The following is a 24,327-nucleotide window of genomic DNA, read 5'->3' on the forward strand; positions in this document are numbered from 1 at the left end:
TGGCCACCTTTGCAACACTGAGCAGCTGGTTCCGTGAGGAGAGGTACTGAGTGCACCCGCTGGTGCAGGTTAGGCCACGCAGGGGTCAGGAGGAGGGGAGTAGAACTTGGCGGGGTTGGACAGAATGGGGAGGAGATGGGATGGGAGGAGGGTGGATTGGACCTGGGAAGGAGGTGTTCAGCAGCACCATTATCCCCCAAATACTAACCCCTTTCCCGGGCCTGATCCACCTTCATAGGTCAACATGGATCTGCGCCAGTGATGTCGCTGGCTTCAGTCCAAGTTGACCCATGGAGCCAGTTGGAGCTTAGCCTTCCCTCAAAGAGGTCTCAGCATTTCTGCACTCCCCCACAGGATACAGCAGACAGACAGTCACCTGTTACCCTGCACATGCCCGATCTTGTCTGATCTCGGAAGCTAAGCAGGGTCAAGCCTGGTTAGTACTTGGATGGGAGACCGCCTGGGAATACCGGGTGCTGTAGGCTTATACCATGATCTCGGAAGCTAAGCAGGGTCAGGCCTGGTTAGTACTTGGATGGGAGACCGCCTGAGAATACCGGGTGCTGTAGGCTTATACCATGATCTCGGAAGCTAAGCAGGGTCAGGCCTGGTTAGTACTTGGATGGGAGACCGCATGGGAATACTGGGTGCTGTAGGCTTATACCATGATCTCGGAAGCTAAGCAGGGTCAGGCCTGGTTAGTACTTGGATGGGAGACCGCCTGGGAATACTGGGTGCTGTAGGCTTATACCATGATCTCGGAAGCTAAGCAGGGTCAGGCCTGGTTAGTACTTGGATGGGAGACCGCATGGGAATACTGGGTGCTGTAGGCTTATACCATAGTCTTTTGAGACTGAAGGTTGCCAACCACCACTGCATCACTGCACAGTGCGTTATAGTGGTTAGGGCTGCCTGTCTTTATTTTATGATGCGTTTTATTTTTTCTCTCTGTATAATCGCATCCTTGAAGTAACAGATGCACAAAGTGTACTATACCATCTCGCTACCCCACCCTTTTCTTTCGTTATATTAAATACATTTATTATATTATTAATAGTATTCTTTATTTTTATTTTTCTCATTCTAAGCTGGTATATAAAAGGACATTTGGTTTGCAGTTATTGCAAATTATAAACATTTATATAATTTACCACAGTGATGATAATGAAATGATAAACATACCTGCTTGTTTCTTTATCTTAAATTAAAAGCATACCCAATGTACACTTTATTGGTGTTCAATATTTCATGCCCTATGATGTTTATGGCTACTAACACACACACACACACACACACACAGAGAGAGAGAGAGAGAGAGAGAGAGAGAGAGAGAGAGAGAGAGAGAGAGCAATATATTTATTAATTGCTATTTACTTATTTGGAGGGACAGGCAGGATATAGTACATTTAAATAAATTGATAAGTAAATAAACTCCAGGTTGATCTTACTAAAACAACGTCCAAGGCAGTTTACAAAACTTAAAACATGACAAAATTGATTATTTAAAAAACTGAAACAATCTAAGGCAGTAGTTCCCAAACTTTTTAGCAGCAGGACCCACTTTTTAAAACGACACTCTATCAGGACTCACCTAGGTTTACCAGACTTTTAAAAAAGGAGATATAGAAATAATATTTATATTTATTTATAAGCAACAATAACCAATAAAAAGACCCTCACACATTTATCTCCCTATATTTACACATACTTGCAAACTGCAGGAACTGAGCTCTTTGCAGGGTGATTGGCAGCTGCAATACCTGATTTTTGAATAGCCTCAGGGATTGAGACAATTTCGAGTTATCGGAACTTTCCATCACTCTTTGACGACCCACTTCTGTACTGCAGTGAGTCATGGACTCTTCGCTCGCAACAGGAGAGGAAACTGAACGCTTTCCACATGCGCTGCCTCCGACGCATCCTCGGCATCACCTGGCAGGACAAAGTTCCAAACAACACAGTCCTGGAACGAGCTGGAATCCCTAGCACGTATGCACTACTGAAACAGAGACGCCTGCGTTGGCTCGGTCATGTCGTGAGAATGGATGATGGCCAGATCCGAAAGGATCTCCTCTATGGAGAACTTGTGCAAGGAAAGCGCCCTACAGGTAGACCACAGCTGCAATACAAGGACATCTGCAAGAGGGATCTGAAGGCCTTAGGAGTGGACCTCAACAAGTGGGAAACCCTGGCCTCTGAGTGGCTCGATTGGAGGCAGGCTGTGCAGCATGGCCTTTCCCAGTTTGAAGAGACACTTGGCCAACAGACTGAGACAAAGAGGCAAAGAAGAAAGGCCCATAGCCAGGGAGACAGACCAGGGACAGACTGCACTTGCTCCCAGTGTGGAAAGGATTGTCACTCCCGAATTGGCCTTTTCAGCCACACTAGACGCTGTTCCAGAACCACCATTCAGAGCACGATACCAGAGTCTTTCGAGACTACAAATCCCAAAGGTCCTGTACAGGCAGGAGGAGCCAACTGGGTGTAATAGCTAACTAGCAGTAGGAAGGAGAAGCAACGACCATAATAGTCAGAGATGTGAGATGATCCAGGCAGTGGAAATAGTGATCCTGATTGGATCTGGCTCTAGAACAGCAGTTCTGAAACTGTGGGTCAGGACTCATTAGTAGGTGACTGGCCTTGGTCCACTTCAGGGAGGCCAAAGGGAAGCATCCCTAACAGCATGATGAATGAAGCCCCAACAAACTCTCGAGAAGGAAACCCACTCCTCCACGCTGACAAGGAAAACGTTTGGAGCCCTATGGAAAGAAAAACTGAGCCCCACATGCGTGTTTGCGCATGAGTAGGCAAACATGCTTGGGCTCTTATTAAAGACCAGGCAAAAGGGAACACATGGCCACCAGAATGGTCTTGATCCAATGAGCGTGGATGCCCCAGAAGGCAATCCCCCCACCATAATAAAATTTAAAAACTTGAGCAGCTGGTAAAGTGAAACTTTTTTTATTTAAGTCTCATAAAGCTAGGTGGGTCCCAAGGGAGTGTTGTTTTAAAAAGTGGGTTCTGGTGCTAAAAAATTTGGGAACCGCTGCTCTAGAACACATGTGAGCACATGAATTAGGTACTTGAGCTCCAGGCGACAAAGTTTCTTTTCACGCCACACTCCATGATGCCTGATTTAGACCACGTTATGGCAGGGATGTTAAGGGTCAGCAGATGTTCCTTTATAGGGGTTATTTGCTAGGAGATGATCTTTGGGTGCTCTCTGCATGTGCCCCAATGAAGTAGCAGCTAACAACACTAAAGCAATGGTGACAAACATACCATAAGTTGCTAATATTCTCTCCTCTCGAGCAAACAGAACCAGCTAACATCACTGCTGGCACTTCTCACCATTTAGTGGCAAGGGTGCAGTGGTATGGTTTCTTCCTATAAGCAGTGGTGTAGCTAGAGGGGGTGCAAAGCACTAAGTTTTGAATGGAACCTCACCATGGCATGCAGAATCACATCGCTAAGGGGGCTGCAGGAACTGGCATTCACTTACCAGTCTATGCAGCAGCCTCCCAGGGGTGTGGGGAACCCTGGGTGACCCTCCGCAAGGTTTCTGAAGCTTAGAAACTTCCTCTTTCACTTTCTAAGCTTCGGGGAGCCCTGCGGACGGTTGCACAGGGCTCCCCGCACCCCCAGGAGGCTGCAGGAGGCTCCGGTAGGTCCAGCCAAGCCCCTGCGACCCTTCACACCCTAACCCTTCACAACAACGCGATCCTGGCGATCGCGTCGCTGTCTCCCCCCCCACCCCTGCAAGAATTTACTGCGGGGCTGCCCTATATGAAAAATAATGTTTTTTAAAAAAATCTATTTTAAAAGGAAGGAAAGAAAAAAAGAAGATCTAGCCTCTGTATGTCAGATAGTGGTGTAATATGGGAATGCTAACCCTTGAACACAGAATTTAGACTTTCCACTCACAGTAAATTAGTGTCTCTGATTATACTGAGTCTACAGAGGAAACAGACATAAATATTTTGTCTGACATGAGAGACAGTTTGGAAAGAAGTAGAGGAAAATAAAGGTTGCTTGTCCTGGAGATTCTTGGATGTTGTTCTAGACCTCCTGTACCGTTAGAGAAAGGAGATATGGATATATTTAACCGATAAAACGAGGCTTGTAAAGGAGCCAGGTTTTAATCACGAGAGAGTATTTTCTAGAGTGATTGAGATAACGCCCATGCCAAGACGGAGAATGGGGACATGCTCCTAAAGAAAACAGAGCCGACAGCAGTGGAATCAGAATTTAAAAATAAGTTCAAGTCCTGGGCACGCTGCTTTAAAAAAAAAATATCACTCTGAGTTTGGGAAAGCTTGTGGTTCGTCAAAAATAACACCTACCTACGTCACTATGAAACTTTCTATTGCCCTCTATGGCAGTGATTTTCAATCTCTTTCATCCCAGGGCACACTGAGAACGTGCTAAAATTGCCAAGGCACACCATTGGTTTTTTTGACCATTGACCAGGCCTGCACATGCCCGACCTCGTCTGATCTCGGAAGCTAAGCAGGGTCAGGTCTGGTTAGTACTTGGATGGCAGACTGCCTGGGAATGCCGGGTGCTGTAGGCTAATACCATAGTCTTTCGAGACTGAAGGTTGCCAACCAGCCATGCTGCTGGTAGGGGGCTCAAATCCCCCAATTACCCTACTAATAAATGACCCTCCCCAAATTCCCATGGCACACCCACGGACCATCTGCGGTACACTGGTGTGCCACGGCACAGTGGTTGAAAATCGCTGCTCTATGGGTTTAGGATGGGGGGGTGTCAGTGGTGTAGCTAGAGGAGGTGCAAAGCATTAAGTTTTGCAGGGAGCCTCACTGCGGCATGCAAGCAGAACTTAGTGCTTTGCACCCCCTCTAGCTACTCCACTGGAGTGTGTGTGTGTGTGTGTGTGTGTGTGTGTGTGTGTGTGTGTGTGTGTGTGTAAGAGAGAGAAAGAGAGAGAGAGAGAGAGATGCTTGCCTGTAGTCTTTAGTATATCTGGCTGAATAATGAATTTAATGACCAAGTTGACTAGCAGCCAGATGACTCAGACACTAGCAGCCTGCCTTGCCATGGGGATACTGATATCCCCATCAATAACCTGTCGGTCTCTACTGGATCTCGCAACATGACAGAGGTTGCAGCTTCTCCTCGATCTTCTTTAATCTTTAATCAGACAAAGCAGAAGTGCACAAAGGAGCACAACAGTCCCTTGATTTGTGGGTCAGCAGAAACATTTCATTAGAAATGTTATATTCTGCATCAGGTTGGCTTTTCAGTTGTTGTTCCTTTGCTGCTGATCTGTTTGATGCTCATCTTTCACAGGCTCCCACAGTGTTCACACAGGTGGGAGTTTATCGGCCTGCAGTGAATGAAGGCCACCAGTGCGTGCCATCCTCTGCAAGCGCTTTGTTACCTGCCACCAGTCATCTGTGTATCAAGGTGACCTCCGAAAGTCACGCATGGTGAGTGATGTACAAGCTTTAGTAAACGGATAGATCAAGACACACAAAAAGACTGATCTACCCTTCAGAGATTCCTATTTTTAAAAACTTGCTTTTACACAGCTATAACCTGTTGGACTCAAGATTTTGGTTGTGTCACAAATCCAGTCTGCTCTGTGTGTCCCACCCTTTGTTACTTTTGAACCTATTCTGGAGGGACTTTCTAACCAAAACAAGGTGACCTAGGATAGCCAGGTTTTATTCCTTGGTGTTTGTTACCACCAACTGTTTTTGTCTTTTTTTTTTTTTTACTCCTGTCCAGGTGAGTTGGAGCTTCTGAGATTGAACAAATAGAATTCTATTCCTACATTTTTTTTTTAATTGAGGAAAATTTCCAGATATCTGCATTTCTCTGTTCTGTTTTCTATCTGGAGTCACGTATTGTTGTTTTGAGTGGTTGGTAAAGGTGTCTATGAAAACAAAATTACAAAAAAAAGACATACAAAATTATGCAGGGGATGGACAGAGTGGATAGAGAGATGCTCTTTATGCTCTCACATAACACCAAAACCAGGGGACATCCACTAAAAGTGAGTGTTGGGAGAGTTAGAACAGACAAAAGAAAATATTTCTTTACTTAGCGTGTGGTTGGTCTGTGGAACTCCTTGCCACAGGTTGTGGTGATGGAATCTGGCCTCGACGCCTTTAAAAGGGGATTGGACAAGTTTCTGGAGGAAAAATCCATTATGGGGTACAAGCCATGATGTGTATGCGCAACCTCCTGATTTTAGAAATGGGCTATGTCAGAATGCCAGATGCAAGGGAGGGCACCAGGATGCAGGTCTCTTGTTATCTGGTGTGCTCCCTGGGGCATTTGGTGGGCCGCTGTGAGATACAGGAAGCTGGACTAGTTGGGCCTATGGCCTGATCCAGTGGGGCTGTTCTTATGTTCTTAACAAGGTAAAAACAGAACCAAACAGTAGTTAGAAAAAATAAAAATAGTGGTGGCTTCACCTGGTGGCTTCAGCAATGGGGATATACTCCTGGTCTTCCAAGACTTCCAATCTCATAAGACTCTCCTGCACCAGCCTAGAGTGTCCCAAACATGCCGTGAAGCACGTTTCTGATGACCCTAGAGAAGGGGTGCCCAAACCCCGGCCCGAGGGCCCGGGAACTATATTTGAGTTCCATCTCAAATATATTCATTTATGTAAATGTATGTAAATAAAGTCATATTTTTAATATACATTAATTCTTTTTTCCCCGGCCCCTAACACTGTCAGAGAGATGATGTGGCCCTCCTGTCATAAAGTTTGGACGCCCCTGCAGAGTAAGCAGTGCTTGTAGGAGTCCTGGCTGTCAGCAGAGGTAAGTGCTGAGTGGTGCAGGGGCTTAGGGAGGGCGGCACAGAGGCAGTGGGAGAGTGGAATGGGATGGGTTCCACCTAGGAAGATGCAGGATGGACCAAGGAGGCCTCCTCCTAACCTAGCCTCCCGTCTGGGCCTGAATGCCCCACACAGGGCTGCTTGGACTTGCGCCAGTGATTTAGCTGTTGCAGATCCATGTAGCTCCATTGGGTGGCTGGAGCATTACTATGGTTAAGGGGAAAAATACCCCCTTACTCAAGGAGACCTCCAGCCTGCTCCTTACCTGCGCTGGATACAGCATGGACCACTTGGGCCAGCTGCGCCTGCACAGGTTGGGACTGGGCTGCGCGACGGTCAACTTGGTTACTTCTCTCTTGCCACTTCATACGTGTAAGTTGCCCTGGTTTGTCGTGGACTCTAGGCAGATCATGAGGACTAGAATGATGAGGGTATTGAGACCAAGGGGAATAGCTTGCAGGACAGATCTGGTTAAAAGACTCTACTGCATTGGGGCAGAGATGAAGAAGAAAGCACTGTCCTGTAGAGGTGTTCCAAGCAGTTCTATCTCTTAAGATATATCCTTTCAAAAGTGTGTACCTGACCAACAAAGAGAAAAATAACATTGGTGCTTTGGGGTTTTTTGTATAGGGTCATAAAGAAAATGCATAAAAGAAAGCTTGGTGCTTGGAGGCATTTTTTTTTTCTCGTGGATATTGAAGCGATTTGGTGTAAGGAAAACTACTGTTCGCCTGCAGCTTTAATTGCAACGAAGTGACAACATACTGGGTAATGAGTTGTAGATGTGTTTACAATGAGTTGACAACGTGTTGGATAAATGTTCTCCTAAGTTGTAGATCTATTTACAGTGAGCAGTGGGGGACGCTCATTAGTTGTCCATTTGTTTGTTTACTGGGTTTGCGATTTGTGATTGCTTTATGAAACAATTTGCAGGCTGATGAAGGATGATGGTGCGGTGTTTAATGATGTACGGTTGGAACTTTTCTGAGAAAGAACTTAACTCTGCTTCGTCTGTCAGTTTCCCCTGCAACCGATGCCAGTCACAATAGTTTTATTAGCACAGCATGGGCCGTTGGTAAGAATGTTACGCAGCTGAAAATCCAAATGCTTTCCTGTTCGGTGAGTTGTGACTTGGCTACTTCTAGGAAACAGAGATCCTTTTGCTGGGTATATGCAAATGCCTTTTAAGGTTAGAACTGGAGTCCAGGATCCTATAAAGCCCGCCAAATCCTATAAAGTCTCACACAGAGCATTGCTGGCAATAATTCTTCATCATCTCCCCAAAAATGTCAAAAGTTAAAAACAGCCATTCAGTGGCGTAGCTAAAGGGGGTGCAAAGCAATAAGTTTTGCAGGGAGCCTCACTGCGGTGTGCAAGTGGCCCTTCCCCTTTGGAGTCATTCTGGGCGTATGGCGCGTATGCCTCCGTTTTGTACCCACTGCCTGAAATGGCAGGGGGAGGGGCTGCTTGCATGCCGCGGTGAGGCTCTCTATAAAACAAAGGGCGCAATCCTAACATGGAGTTAGGCCGGGCCAAGTCCCTTGGGCACGTAAGGCACGTTTGCGCCTCCTCGGGAGGAAGCCAGGCCGGCGCTCCCAGAAGTGCTGGCCTGCAGAGGCTGACGTAAGCCTCTGTGCTAGATTTCTCCCAGCACCTTGCACCGACTCGGATGAGCTGACGCAAGGATGAAAGGTAGGCATGGGTTTGACCATCGCCCCAAACAAAGGGGGCAGAAAGGGGGCAGAAAGGGGGAAGTAGAACGGAGGGAGGCATTCCTGGGCGGCCTCAGGGGCGGGCAGGCAGGGAGAGGGAGGCGGGGCTGGGATCTGGCAGTTATGTCGGATCCCAACCCCCGTTCCTGGAGAGAACAGAGCGGCTTCAAGCCGCTCCGCTCTCTTCGGACTTGTGCCACCTTCAGAGGTGGCGCAAGTCCTAGGAGATCCATTGGGGCCAGCAGCCTTATCCAGGGGTAAGGAAAAAAGTTTCCCTTTGCCTCTGGCTAAGCTGCTTATGGCCCCTATCCTGCGCTGGATACAGCACAAGCCTCCTGGCTTGCCTGGTCCAGCGCAGGATAGGATTGCGCTGTTAGTGCTTTGCACCCCCTCTAGCTATGCCACTGCAGCCATTCCTACCCAGTTACTGCTACCTTTCCACTCAAACTCTCAGAAAATGACCATCCGTGTGCGCTTAGTTCCCTAATGTAATGAAATTCAATATAAGCGCGGGAGACCAATGAAGGAGACTTTCTACAATCTTTCAGCAGTTCCTAGTAGCTCAGTGTAATCTTTATGACACTGTGCTAAGGTAAGAACTGGATACCCTCCAATAGAAGCACAAGCCAAAATAAATATTTTTCATTACTTGTTTTGGTGACATCACAATTTACATGTTATGATCACATTTCCCATTTCCCTAGAATAATACAATTTCCCAAGCTGTCTAGCTTTGGTAATTAATTCCACGGCATCGCATTACAGTTGAGGATTTGCTGTTGTAGTTCTGTCTCTTTCTGCCATTACTCTTTCCCTGAGCCAAGAGTTGCGGGAAAGAGTTGTCTTTCACTCGAACAGTTGCACTCCTTTCGGAAAGTTAGTTTGAAAATCAACTGACTTTGAGTTGTTCAATTAAGAGCAAGCCGTTATTTGGGAACTGACATAGTACATTATTTGGGGACTGACACACATGGCTTTGAAGGAGATCAGAAGCTACACAGGTCTCTCTCATGCTTCAGATCCTTTCCCAGTCTTTGGTGCACAGTGATAGATAAGACTCATGGCCCAGTCCTACTGAGGATTAAGCTGGCGCATGGAGCTCTTTGCAACAACGGAAGGCACTTCTGCTGTCACAAAATAGCTGCTGACAGAGTGTGTTGTGCATCATTGGTGGCCGTTTTAGCAGTGTTGCCACTTGAGGCAGCTACACCCCATCCCTGGAGCTGCCTACACCCTCCTACACCTGCCAGAGCAGGTAAGGAAGCAGTGGGATTGGGTAGGGGCAAAATGGGGTGAGGAGGGGGCAGAAAGGGGACACAAGGATCCTGCATCTCATCCCCTCCAGCAGCAGCCTCTCCACTCCTTTTCACTTCTTGGACTTGCACTAGTGAAAATTGCTAGTGCCAGTCTGAGGAGATCCACTGGGGGTCAGGGGGATTATAGAGGGGAAAGGGGATTTAAATCCCATTGGATGCAGCGCACCCATTTTGGTGTAGCTGCACCAGCGGGATTCATTGCGCGTTCATTACATCTGAGAGCTTTCTGCTCTTACATATTGCAGTGGAAAACATTTTAGGATACCCTCTCTTCTATCTTTGAGCTGTTTGAAAGTCATGGTAGTATGACTGAAGGGCACTCAAGGTTTTGCCTCTGTGTGGGTCTTAAAGAACAGCTAAGAAAGAATCATCTGGATAGCCCAAATAAAACCGTTTGATTCTTCATTCAAATAAAGCCATTTGAATAACAGTTAGTCTTTCTGAAAGCCTGACCACTCTAATCAGTAAAGAGAATTGAGGGTATTGCCATGTTTGTTTTTTTATGAATGAAATTGGAACATTTGCAGTGGTGTAGGTAAGGGGGGGCAAAGCACTAAGTTTTGCAGGGAGCCTCACTGCAGCATGCAAGCAGTACTTCCCCTCGCCTCAAATGGCTCTGAATGGGGTGTGTGTGTGTGTGTGTTTGAATCAGATAAAATTCTAAAAAAGAGCAAGTAGCCTGTTTTAATGCATTGTGTATCAAAACCAACATGTTTGATCTCAGTCTAAAATTGCGCCCTCCCCTTTTGTCATGCTAAGTGTCCTCCCTCACTTTAAAACACCTTGCCCTTTCTGTTGTCTTCACCTCGAGCATGACTCGGCATCTTTGGCTACTCCAGATGAAACCCAGGGCTGCATAACCAGCCCAAGCGTATTCCCCACCATCAAGCACCCTCTCCAGAAGCAACTGTTACTATTCATGTTGAGTAAAGCCACATAAGAGTTTTTTGTGATAGGACAGTGGGGGGGGGGGGGTAATTTTCCAAAGGGTAAATGGCAAACATACAAATCCCGTTAACAAATAATTGGAGCGACTGGCACACGCGAGCCCCCCTCTTTTGGAAACCTTCCCCCCCCAAGGGGACGGATTGTCAAACTGACTGTAGCTTCACAGCTGATGTTGAACTGTCCATCACTTCATTGGCCTCAGCTGGGAAACCCGCTATGCACATGTTCTCCCAGTGGATGTTATACGGTACACATATTTTTCATTCACAATCAGCTTAACACCATTTCTATAAACATGATTTCGGTCTTATTTTCATCGAATGCAACATTCAGTCCTCCTCAGAAGGTGGTAGGCAATGACAGCAGATGCCTTCCATGCAGATGCCTTCTCAGGTCCCTCCTCTCCATATTCATTTTGCTCCAAGGACGGCATTTTTTTTTTTTTTTTGTCGCTGAAGTTTCTGTGGCTGGAGCTGAAGCTCCTTGAACCAGATACTTTCCAAGTGAAAACACATGAAATTTAAGCCAGCTTTTCACATGGACATTTTTTATGGCGACGGTTTCAGCAAGCCAGAAAAAGCAGACACCTATAAATGTATAAGGTGATGGATGAGATTGTAATGCAGTCTGGATGCATATGGAAGGGGCCTTTGCCCTTCAGTGCAAATCCGTTTTTATGATAAAAGGAATCTCTTGGAATTAACAGTGTGTCGTCCAGGCAACAAGTAACTCCGTACCTATAATACAGCCGTGTTTTCTCAGAAGCAGGGGCTAATCTTATTCTTAATGTGAAAAATTAATTCCCAAGGCTGATTTTAGTCTGGATTTATGCTTCTGTGTCTGAGTTCTTGATAGGAAAAATTGCAATATTGGTAAAGAAAATTTCTTCCCTATTTTATCAGCACTGTGTTATGAAACCGCATTCATCATTTTGTGAAGCTGTGTAGGTCATACAGCAAATTATTGGTAAACTTGACCATACTGTACTTCTTTACTATTAATACTAGAGCTTAAGGCAGAAGAGCTGAGGCAGGCCTATTGATGCGGGCATGAATGTGTGAAAATCCATTGGCATTCACAGTGGGTTAGTTGCAATTCACTGATTAGTTACTTATATTAGTCTAGACTAGCAGTTCCCAAACTTAACTGGGTCACAACGCCCCACAGCCTCTTCTTTCCAGCTCAGCTGGGTGCCACCAACTCGAATCTCATGAAATCTCACAAGATCCAAGGTGGTAATACCCGAATCTTGCAAGATCTTATGAGATCTTGTGAGATTGGGCACCACCATCTTGGATCTCATGAGATTTCATGAGATCCAAGATGTGGGCTTGGTGATGTACCATCACTCCATCCTCACTGATTGTTTAGCTATAAGCTTGGATAGAATAGAGATATTTCAACGCAGTTTGTTTCATTGCCTCCTGCATGAAATTGCACATCAAATGATATATAACATGATGGTATTATTCAAAAATACCAAGATTTAAAAAATTCTGGGCAGTAGTGGTGTCACCCAGTGCATGTTACCCAGTGAGGCCCACACCCCCCTAGCGACGCCACAGATCATGACTCCACAGAGAGTGCAAATGCATCATGAAGCTCCCATGAGAATCCAAACTAATTAAGACCATTTTAAACAAACAATGGATATGATTTAAATACTGATGAGAAACTGTGTGTAGGAACCATTCCTATTGTAAAGACAGGTGGAGGGATCAAGGCACAAGAATCCAAACAGTAAAGGGACGACTAATGAAAGTGAGCTTCTGGCAGGAGAAACAACCAAATGTCATTAAATTCCTTCAAAGGAAGCTGCTTGACTTAGCAAGCTGGCGTTCAACACGGTCCCTCACCAAAGGCTACTAAAAAACTCCACAGTCAGGGAATTAGAGGGCAGGTCCTCTCTTGGATTGAGACCTGGTTGAAGACCAGGAAACAGAGAGTGGGTGTCAATGGGCAATTTTCACAATGGAGAGAGGTGAAAAGCGGTGAGCCCCAAGGATCTGTCCTGGGACCGGTGCTCTTCAACCTCTTCTTAATTAACCTGGAGACAGGGGTGAGCAGTGAGGTGGCAAAGTCTGCAGACGACACCAAACGTTTCCGACTGGTGAAGACCAGAAGTGATTGCGAGGAGCTCCAGAAGGATCTCTCCAAACTGGCAGAATGGGCAGCAAAATGGCAGATGTGTTTCCATGTAAGTAAGTGTAAAGTCATGCACATTGGGGCAAAAAATCAAAACTTCACATATAGGCTGACGGGTTCTGAGCTGTCTTTGACAGATCAGGAGAGAGAGATCTTGGGGTGGTGGTGGACAAGTCAATGAAAGTGTCGACCCAATGTGTGGCAGCAGTAAAGAAGGCCAATTCTATGCTGGGGATCATTAGAAAAGGTATTGAGAACAAAACGGCTAATATTATAATGCAGTTGTACAAATCGATGGTAAGGCCACACCTGGAGTATTTTGTCCAGTACTGGTCACCTTATCTCAAAAAGGACATAGTGGAAATGGAAAAGGTGCAAAAGAGGGCAACTAAGATGATTGCTGGGCTGGGGCACCTTCCTTATGAAGAAAGGCTACAGCATTTGGGCCTCTTCAGCCTAGAAAAGAGATGCCTGAGGGCGGACATGATTGAGACATACAAGATTATGTATGGGAAGGATAAAGTGGATAGAGAGATGCTCTTTACACTCTCACATAACACCAGAACCAGGGGACATCCACTAAAATTGAGTGTTGGGAGGGTTAGGACAGACAAAAGAAAATATTTCTTTACTCAGCGTGTGATTGGTCAATCTGTGGAACTCCTTGCCGCAGGATGTGGTGACGGCATCTGGCCTGGATGCCTTTAAAAGGGGATTGGACAAGTTTCTGGAGGAAAATCCATTATGGATTACAAGCCATGATGTGTATGTGCAACCTCCTGATATTAGAAATGGACTATGTCAGAATGCCAATGCAAGGGAGGGCACCAGGATGCAGGTCTCTTGTTATCTGGTGTGCTCCCTGGGGCATTTGGTGGGCTGCTGTGAGATACAGGAAGCTGGACTAGATGGGCCTATGGCCTGATCCAGTGAGGCTGTTCCTATGTGCTTATGATTGGCAAACTAAAAACTGTGTAATTATTCTAGGTCATCTCCTGCTCCCTCCCACCTGCTCCCTCCCCTGCAGTGCCTCTCCCCCACCCTTCCCCACACTATGAAAGCTCCCCCCATGCCCCACTTACCTCTTTGCTGCCTGGCACTCCCATGGTGCTTTGGGAGACAGTTGCCCATCCTCAGCCCTGTGCTGGCTCAACAAAGTCTTCCGTTGAGTCAGCGCCCACGCTACCCTCTCTCTCTTCTGCCTGCCCACAGAAACCTCTGGCTGTGAGTCCTGCCCTTCCAAATGAAGGGCCGGAGGTTCCTGTGGTGTCACACAAATGTGCAAGGCTTGCACAAGTGCACAAAGCCTGGAGCCACTTCTGGTCATTTGTTTGGAAGCAGAGGAGTCTCCAAACTCAGTGGGAGGTTTCTGTTGCGTCACAGGCTTTCTAAATGTGTGGCGGGCAGAAGGGCAAGTAGATGGTCTGGTGACACTTCACCCCCTCTTAGCAGGTCACCTGGTGTGGGCTGCACCAACCACACCATCCTAGTGATGCCACTGTGCTCATGTATAAGGTTGCACATGTATTTTAGTGGGGGAAGACCGTTTTACTGCTCTGAATTTCCATACTATGCTTTCTCAGTATTTGGTGGTTGATATGACAAAGTCCTAGTGAGACAGCAAGTAGACCAGAAGAAGTGGAAGATATTATTTTGTATATTGTTCAGTATCTGTACTGTCTTAAATTTTGAGGGAACAGAATGATTGGCTGGGCTATTTTAAATGACCTGAAGAAATTACAATTTATCTTCAACAACTGTGAAATAAGAGGGTCACCCAGAAAGTAATGCACCACATTTTTTTTCTCAGCCTACAGTAATGGTACGAATGCGAAACTTTAGATATACATTATTTGAATTTTCAGGAGTGCGCACACAAATTTTTGGTTTCTTCAGACAGATAGCGTAGCTGCAGCAGTGTTTCGAAATGGCGTCTGTAAGTGATGTCCGTTACAAGCAGCGTGTCGTCATTGAACTTCTCACTGCGGAGAAAGAAACTGTTGGGAACATTCACAAACAGTTGTGTACAGTTTATGGAGAATCTGCAGTCGACAGAAGTACGGTTAGTCGCTGGGCACAGAGGGTGAGGCCATTAGAAGGCGGTTCGGCAGAGCTCCAAGATTTGCAGCGTTCGGGGCGGCCATCCACGGCTGTCACACCTGACAAGACGCAGCTTGCTGATGTGCTCATTCGCGAGGACCGACGCATAACAACTAGGCAGTTGGCGCTGAAGCTGTCAATCAGCAAAGGAAGTGTGGATGCAATCATCCGTGCTCTTGATTACTCAAAAGTGTATGCAAAGATGGAACCCAAAAGATGGGTTCCGCGCTGTCTTATGGTGGACCACAAATCTCTCAGAAAAAACATTTCTTCTGAGTTGCTGAAACGTTTTGAAGATGAGGGGGAAGCGTTCTTGTCCAGGATTGTGACAGGTGATGAAACCTGGGTTCACCATTTTGAGCCCGAAACAAAACGACAGTCGATGGAATGGCGTCATCCTCAATCTCCACAGAAGAAAAAATTCAAAGCAACTGCTTCCGCCAGTAAGGTCATGATCACTGTGTTTTGGGACTGTGAGGGCGTCATACTCATTGATGTGATGCCAAGAGGCAGCACCGTTAATTCTGAAGCTTATGTGAAGACATTAACCAAACTCAAGAAGCGCTTCCAGCGACTTCGGCGCCATAACAACCCAGGTGAATGTTTGATTCAACATGATAACGCTCGGCCTCACACAAGTTTGAGGACTTTGGAACACATCACTAAACAGGGTTGGACTGTGTTACCCCATCCACCCTACAGCCCTGACCTAGCTCCCTCAGACTTCCACTTGTTTGGGCCATTAAAGGATGCCATTCGCGGAAGACATTTTGAGGATGACGAAGAGGTGATTCACACAGTGCAGAAATGGCTTCATGACCAGAACAAGGAGTGGTACCAACAGGGCATACATGCCCTTGTGTCTCGCTGGAGGAAGGCCACAGAACTGGACGGAGATTACGTGGAAAAATAGGGAGTGCAGAAGAAACATCATTCTTTCTTGTGTGTAAGTTTCATTGTGTTCAATAAATAATTGTTGAAGAAAAAAAATGTGGTGCATTACTTTCTGGGCGACCCTCGTATGTTTCCTTGTAGAGTGGTTATGTTTCCAGTAGATGTCAAAATAGCATGTCATATTGGTCCAGTATTGTTTTAATGAATTTTTCTGCTACTGCAATGAGATTTGATTGAATACTAGGGGGACATTTCATCCGCATTCTCTCCTCACAGTGCAGTCCTATGCCTTTCTGCTTAGAAGAAAACCCTATTAATTCTAGTAAGAAGAAAGTCGTACTAAATTCACAAACATCCCTATGCCCCCATTGCCTCTTCTTTCCAGCTCAGCTGGGTGACACCATGTTGAATCTCATGAAATCTCACGAGATCCAAGATGGTAATGCCCAAATCTTGCAAGATTTTGTGAGATCCAAGATGGTGGTGCCCCAGTCTCATGAAAATTTGGGCACCACTCCCTTGGATCTCATGAGATTTCATGAGATCCAAGGTGGTGGCACCTGGGGAAGCAGGTAGGAGAGGCTACTGGGGACATCCTGTTGCGGAGGACACCTTTGGTGGCTTCCTGGTGCCTGCAGGATACATTTTGGTGCCACTGTTCCTCTGGGCTCTGGGAAGCATAGGATTGGGCTGCCTGTTAACAGACTGTGAAAAGGTGTGAATGTGAATTCACAACTTGGGTTAGAGTGGTAAAAGGTGGGTCATTTCCCCATCTTTTCAGGACATTCTTGCTTATAGGCAAAGAGTCTGCTTATAAGCAAAATGTCCCTAAGACATGTTGCTACCTGAGGCAGAAAATCAAAATGGTGTTTCCCATGATGTTGAAAATGTGATAATAAGTGAAATAATTAGTTCAAAGCCATTGTTTTTGTTTAAACCCAGAGTCAACTGAACCACAAATACAAGTATGTTGCAATAACACATCATATCTAAACTTCAAATGTTCTCAGCCCCCAATGGTCTTCTGACAAATGCAATACACTATAGGTTGCAAAATGTATAGTGAATTGGTTGCTTTCTGATTAGTACCATGGAATCTATCACTTGAGGAGTGATAGCTCACATGTCAGCCTTCTTTATGGGTGATACAGAGATTCCAATCTACTAGAGTTTACTTTGTTGTTGTTTTTTAGATAGTTACATCCCACCATTTAATCCAGTGGATTTATAAGGCATTGCAGACAATTTTTTACAATCAAGTTAGCAATAATGAAACAATAAAAAACTGTGCAAGTCAAATCAACATATAGTAATAAATACAAAGAGTAAAGTAACATCTCTTAAGGAATTTAAAGGCTGGGTGGAGAACACACGGTTTTAGCCTGGTGTTAAAGCTCAAGACAGTGACTACAGAAAAAGCTCTTGGGAGAGAGGATTTCTATGGATGGGGTGCCACCACTAAAATGGTCCAATTCCCCAGTTGCCATCCATCTAATTTCTGATGGCAGGAGCACATGGAGAAGGGCCTCCAAAGAGCTTCTCATGATGGACAAGTTCATGTGGAAGCAGTTGGTCATTATTAGTAACCATGTGAGTAATTGTAAGCTTGAAACCAGAGAACAGTACTTAACTGCAGAGTACTAAAATGCAGTGTACATGAGCCACTACAAAAGTGCAAACTATGTTGCCAGAGTGATATCAGAGGATTACAACCCAGGATTGAGCTATTAGGCTACATAGTCAACTGGAATTTTCCATTATAATATGTACCAGATAATTAGTGTTCTACATCCGTATCTCTACAATTCTGGAATGGTTGGGTAGGGTTTCTCCCCCTGCTATTTTAATTGTTGTGCACATTGAAAAAACAACAACATGAAATCTGTTAAAGTACAACAGGTGATGTTCAAGCTGTCTGTTAAATATCACATTCCGTGGAAGCCAACAGGATATTTTGTTCTTTTATCTAATTGAGCTACACTACTAATTATGGTTGTGTGGAGCTTCGGGCTTAACTGACAAGCTGAATGTAAATGTAAACCATAATTTTGGATGATATTATATAAACATTTGGAGTAGGGATATGCAAGCAGTGGAACACCAATCAAAGGGTAATTCATGGGTAATAATAATTAAAAAAAAACTACCTGCATTTCAGAGATCCTCAGGTTAGGGTAACGGTTTCCTTTAAAAATGGTGTGTTGCCAAACACACACATTGCTTTCATGTTCTGAAAATGCTTCTGGCTCAGTTTCCATCTGAAAATATAGGACATGCAATGGAGCCCAGTTATAAAACATTAATACCACATGTCGAAGTAGGTTGTCTTTGGATGAGCTTTAAAGAGTTCCTTCTAGTAAGTCTATAGAAGCGAAGGAAACAGAAATATACCCCGTAATGCAAAGCAAAAGAGTCGGGGAACTTGTTATAGTTTGGCCTTGTGGTTTTGACTTATTTGGGCCATCGTCAAGAGAAATTTATTTTTTAAAAGTAGAGATGGACGGAACAAATCTGAATTAGGTCATGAGTGATTTTAAGATGCCAGATTTCTAATGTCGGTCTCTAGAGCCGACTTCGTGGGTTTCCTGCCCTAGGAAAACAAAGAGGGGAACATTCTTGAAGGCTCCAAAAACGGGAGATTTCTCAAAGTAGAAGCAGGTGTCTGGGCGTTCAGTGAGCGTCTCTCCTTTTTTTCTTTTTTTCTTTTTTAAAAAAAGGCTTTGGAAATGTGTAAGCAATTGAAAGTATTTACAATCTGGAACCCTGGCAATAGGTCTCTCCGTGCCAGTAATGCAGAACAAAACCCATTTGCAAATTTGGATCCTGTCACTGGACTGTGGCCATTGTGTGCAATTGGCCAGGCTCCCCAAACCCCCCTCCCCCCCACAACTCATTCCTGGGTTATTTATATTGTATATAAACAGCACAGACACTTGGGATCGTTGTGATTGAAAAATATAGCAAATTTACAAAGATATGCTTATAAACTCATTACGCAAAAGAACTTAAGAAGGGTCCTGATGGCAGCAGTGGTCCTCCCATTAGACGAGAGGGGCAAATGCCCCAGGCATGGAACTTGTGCAACTCCAGGACCGTGTGGGAAACCTTAATGAGGCTCCCAACATGGGCAGAAACTGTGATTCCAGTTTTCCGGAAACACAGTGTAAGACCACAGGGAAACCTCAGACAGTTTCTCCCGTTGGTCCTGGAGTCACAAAAGGCTCCATGTTGGTCCAAGTGAGTGGGGTGGGGACTTCATGCAGCAGAGCAGCTTCATGGCACTTTGCCCCAGGGTGCCTCAAAGGGAGGTTCACCACTGCCTGATGGATCATATCATAGAACCAACTATTCCTACAGTGGCTAACCAGGCTAACTTCTAACTCATAGAAGTTCAAAACTGAGACATATAGGAAAAGAAGCCTCTCTCAGGGTTGCTTTCCAGTAATTCTGGTATTCAGTTTCAGATGCACTTTGTAACAACACTGACATCCTAAAAAGTTTTAGGAAATAATGTTTGGCAATCTTCAGTCTCGAAAGACTATGGTATAAGCCTACAGCACCCGGTATTCCCAGGCGGTCTCCCATCCAAGTACTAACCAAGCCTGACCCTGCTTAGCTTCTGAGATCAGACAAGATCGGGCATGTGCAGACATTTGCAGGGTATTTCACATGACTTCTTACCATTGTTCCATTTTCGACCCTTGATGTTGCTGCAGCTGAATGTGTGAATTAACTTCATTGTGTTTGATGTGACGTGGAAGTTCTGCCTCGAAGTGAGGCATCCGACGTAGCTCATTCACACGCCGAAATCACTGCTCAATATGGCATCCATCAAATGATGGACAGTTGCGCAAACCAGTGCGAAAGCTGCAATTTTCAGTCTAGTTTCTTGGAGAAGTAATTAGATAATATAAGTGAGCATGGTTAAGACTGGGCTGCACTTATGCAAAAGACTCCTGCTCATATGCTTGGATCACTGTTCTATTGTGGAATATTCCAGCAGAATTTTAAAAATTCCAGAAGGCATGACAATAAAACGTGCCTAGTTAGCTTTGGTTGCAGTTATTTGCCAGTTACTGGTGGGTCTCCAGTTGTTGGCAGCCATCAACCACATCCAATTTTTCAGAATAAATTTGGGGGGAGGGAAATCCATTAAATTCAAATTTGATATGACAAGCAGCAATCATTTTACATTTCCCTGAAGGCAGTTGTTGATGTCTAGCTTTGTAGCAAGAGAGAGAAATTACTGTACTAAGAAGCTCCCCCCCCCCACTTGGGGGGGAGGCGTCTAAGGCTATAAAAATCAAAATAGATTCTTATATCACAAGGTGAATAAAAGATTGATGATCTGATTTTGTCAGGAATTTTTTTAAACTTCTAGTAAACAGGTTGTAGGAGGTCTTCCATATGGGCTAGATCATGGCTAGCCAATTAATGCCCAACTTTAAGAACATAAGAAGAACCCTGCTGGATCAGGCCAAAGGCCCATCTAGTCCAGCTTCCTGTAACTCACAGTGGTCCACCAAATGCTTTAGGGAGCCCACAAGATAGCAACACAACTTGCGTCCTGGTGCCCTCCCCTGCATCTGGCATTTTGAGGTAGCCTACTTCCAAAGCCAGGAGCTTGCACATACCTATCATGACTTGTAACCTGTGATGGACTTTTCCTCCAGAAATGGTTGAGGATCTCCCAGTACTGATCTGAGCTGGGAATGTGTCACGGGTTGAACCCAGACCTGACAGGTAATTTACTGGCTGCACAGTATCAGGCCTGAAGCCTTGGCCAAACCAGGAGTGCACAGCATCCTGGGAGCTTCATGCTGATGCAATATCTGGGGATATTGTATCAGGTGATCTCATGTGTGTGTGTATGTGTGGCAGCAGCTGCACAGTCAGCATGACTGTGCAGTAATGTCCAATGCAGTGATTGGCTGCAAGAAATATAAATGTCCAGCACAGGCAAGCAAGTGTGTGGGAGAAGCAGAGCATTGTGAGCCGGAGGCTACGTTGGTTGGAGATTGGATCGTGTACCGTTTGTACTACTTTGGACTTGTAAATATCTGTACATAAGTAAAGGAGGAGTGTGGTGGAGAACTTCTGCCTCTGAGTCTTCCTTGTCTCCGGGGGTGTTCGTGGTTCGGCCGTGAGGCACAGGAGCATCGAGCTGCTGTGCAAAGCAGCTCGTAACAGAATGACACCTTCATACCACATGGTTGTGGTTACCACAAGCAATCTGCTATTTACTGAGCAGAGAAAAGGTGGTAAGACGACCACTTGTAAAAGCGGTAATATGAATGGGTTGTTACCATTCACTGTGTTGAAGTTCTTTGCCTGTGCAAGCGATGATCAGTAATATTTCCACCCCAGCTTTCCATTTCAAAAATGCTTAATATGGCTTACAGTGCAAATTGCAATTAAAACGAGAATAGTCAGACTCAAAATAAAAGAGAGCAACAGTTCAGTACATATCAGGGAGGTTAAAGTGCCAGGTCAAGGAGATGAACAGCCCAATCCAATCCCCTGCCTGTCCAGAGCATGGTATGCTACTGAAGGAACGTGCACTGAAAACTGTGGGTTTGCAAGAGACTAGACAGCACAAGAGAAGTAAATAACATTTTTACTTACCTCCCCATAGGCTGCCTGGTCTCCTCAGACCTACACTAGCTCTTTAGTTGGTGTAAGTCTGAGAAGAGTCAGATGGGGGATCTGCATTGGACAGGAGGATAGGATGTGGTGGGCATGGCTGCAGCTTCCCCTTCCCACCTTTGGAACACTCCTGGCCCAGCCTGTTCCCCTCCCCAACCAACCCCCAACTCATCCTGCTGCTGACTTATCAGCTACAACAGTGAGTCTGCCAGCTGATGTTGCCAGTTGCATGACCTCTGGGGCTTTGTGTTGCTGGCAATGGCCTGGAGAGCAGGATAAGCAGAACAGTGCTTACAGATGCAACCTGGGCCTTACAGTGGTGATCGCAAGATTTATCCATGTAAGGTCGAGTTAGAATTGGTCCCTAAAACAATTGCAGCAGGACAAACGTCCTCTGAAATAAGGATGTCTGCAAAGTGATGGGCAGTAGCAGGGCTGTAAGTTCTGCTCAGGGACTTGCCTTGTAAGCTGCCTGTTCCCTCGCTCTCAGGGCTATTCCAAGGAGCGAAAGTCAACGTGGAGGTGTCTCTTTCACTTGGTTTTCATCCCCGGACAGGCCCAAGAGCAAGAGGGACAGGCAGCTTATATGGTGAGTTTTGGAGCCGTGAGGGGCTTACAGCGCCACTCCCCCAGCTCCACTACTGGTGATGGAAGACCTTTAGTGAAATGGGCCTCTCTTCATAAGGAGCTCCAAGATGTTTTTCTTCTGCACTGAAAAAGCCTTCTCCCTTTTCCTAACCAGATACAGCTCAGGAGGTGGTGGAATGTGGAGAGTCTCTGCAGAAGACCTTAAAGGGTGAGCAGGGAAGTAGGTGGTCTTTTAGATACAAACTATTTAATGCAGGGGTGTCAGACGTATGGTTTGTGGGTCATGTATTGCCCACTAAAGCTCTTTATCATGCATGATAATTGGGCTCACCGAGCACCACTGTCAGCTGCTCTCAGCAGGTGAGCTGAGAAGTGGTTGGCAACCTTCAGTCTCGGAAGACTATGGTATAAGCCTACAGCACCTGGTATTCCCAGGTGGTCTCCCATCCAAGTACTAACCAGGCCTGACCCTGCTTAGCTTCCGAGATCAGACAAGATCGGGAGATAGTGTTCAGTATAGGGAGATGGTTGGCAATCAGCCTACAGCACCTGGTATTCCTAGGCAGTCTCCTATCCAAGTACTAACCAGGCCTGACTCTGCTTAGCTTCCGAGATCAGACAAGATCGGGAGATAGTGTTCAGTATAGGGAGATGGTTGGCAATCAGCCTACAGCACCTGGTATTCCTAGGCAGTCTCCTATCCAAGTACTAACCAGGCCTGACTCTGCTTAGCTTCCGAGATCAGACAAGATCGGGAGATAGTGTTTAGTATAGGGAGATGGTTGGCAACCTTCAGTCTCGAAAGACTATGGTAGAAGCCTACAGCACCCGGTATTCCCAGGTGGTCTCCCATCCAAGTACTAACCAGGCCTGACCCTGCTTAGCTTCCGAGATCATACAAGATCGGGCATGTGCAGGGTAGCAGTTGCTGCCAAAGTGATGCATCATCAAAAGCAGCACCTCTGCAAAGAAAGGGTGGTGCTCGGAGAGTCCAATTATCTTGCAGGTCAACGAAATAAGAGAACCAGGGTGGTGCAGCGGTTTAGGAGGCGAACTTAGATCTGGAAGATCCAGATTCGAATCCCTTCTCAGCCATGAAGCTTCCTGGGTGACCTCGGGCCAGTCACTTTCTCTCAGCCTCACCGACCTCTGTTGTTGTGAGGAAAAAAGGAGGGGAGCAGCTGTGTACACCGCCCTGAGCTCTTTGGAGGGAGGGCGGTATAAAAATAAATAAATAATACAATAAAAATTAAAAAAAAACACCAAGCGATTAAAAAAAAACACCACGGGAAAAGTCAGCCTCCAACATTACAAATGGAAAGTGCTTCAAGATTTGGCAAAATTAGCTCCCAAGCCCCCCAGAATTAGAAAGCACTAATGCACTAGACCCTTCAAGTCCAGGCAACCAATCAATCAATAAAAGGGGAGAGAACCCTCACCCTTTGGTGACAGCCCATAACCATGTACTTAGAGAAAAGCCCCCAGTCCTAAAGTCTTATCTGCCTAAGATCTCCATCCTATCCAACTTCCCAGTGCCTGGGTAGCCACATTGCAGCCACAAGCTGCAAGGCTTACCTTGAGGAGGCACCTGTGATTTCCCTCTCTGCTGCAGGATGCAGCACATGCCCCCTTGGTACAGCTGCATTGGTGCTGGAAAGTTGGAGAGGAATGGGCCTTAATAGTCTTGCTTGCTCTGTGTTTCTGATTTTATAAGCAGAGAGAGATAAGACAATATGTAGTTCGGGCTGGGTGATCTGACATCGTTTTGCAACACAGAACAACATTCAAGTTTCTCTTCATTAACTACTGAAGTCCGCCAGCCAGTCTGATCTGTAAGTGAAGCTTGTTATCTTAACTCCCTCGCCTCTGGCTTCCTAAACTCAATTTACCTATCACTTCCTCCTCAATGATACTGTTAACATTTGTCCTTCCCTGTACCCCTGATCCTGATCTTTGGAGATAACACTACAGTTCATGCTCTCCTTTGTTTTCACCACAGCTTCCCTTTCCTCTGTGTATGCAATGCTAATTTCTGTGGGTCACCTTGAAGGCCGCTTCTGGCCTCATCTCACCCAACCTTTTAACCTCTTGACTATCCTTGCTGGGAGATTTTTTTTTCCATTTTATTTTTGCTACCCATATTCTCGAAAAGGTCTTTTTT

At 45.7% G+C, this 24,327-nt stretch overlaps 3 pseudogenes; 1 reads left to right on the forward strand and 2 right to left on the reverse strand.

Annotated features, from left to right (window-relative positions):
- The first annotated feature begins 364 nt into the window (after window positions 1-364).
- LOC136638020 (5S ribosomal RNA) lies at window positions 365-485 on the forward strand (annotated as a pseudogene).
- Window positions 486-22,576: 22,091 nt separating this feature from the next.
- LOC136637223 (5S ribosomal RNA) lies at window positions 22,577-22,699 on the reverse strand (annotated as a pseudogene).
- A 283-nt stretch (window positions 22,700-22,982) lies between these two features.
- LOC136638102 (5S ribosomal RNA) lies at window positions 22,983-23,099 on the reverse strand (annotated as a pseudogene).
- Between the last annotated feature and the right edge of the window lie 1,228 nt (window positions 23,100-24,327).

This window comes from Tiliqua scincoides, chromosome 1 (assembly GCF_035046505.1).
Source record: "Tiliqua scincoides isolate rTilSci1 chromosome 1, rTilSci1.hap2, whole genome shotgun sequence".
Lineage (NCBI taxonomy): Eukaryota > Metazoa > Chordata > Lepidosauria > Squamata > Scincidae > Tiliqua > Tiliqua scincoides.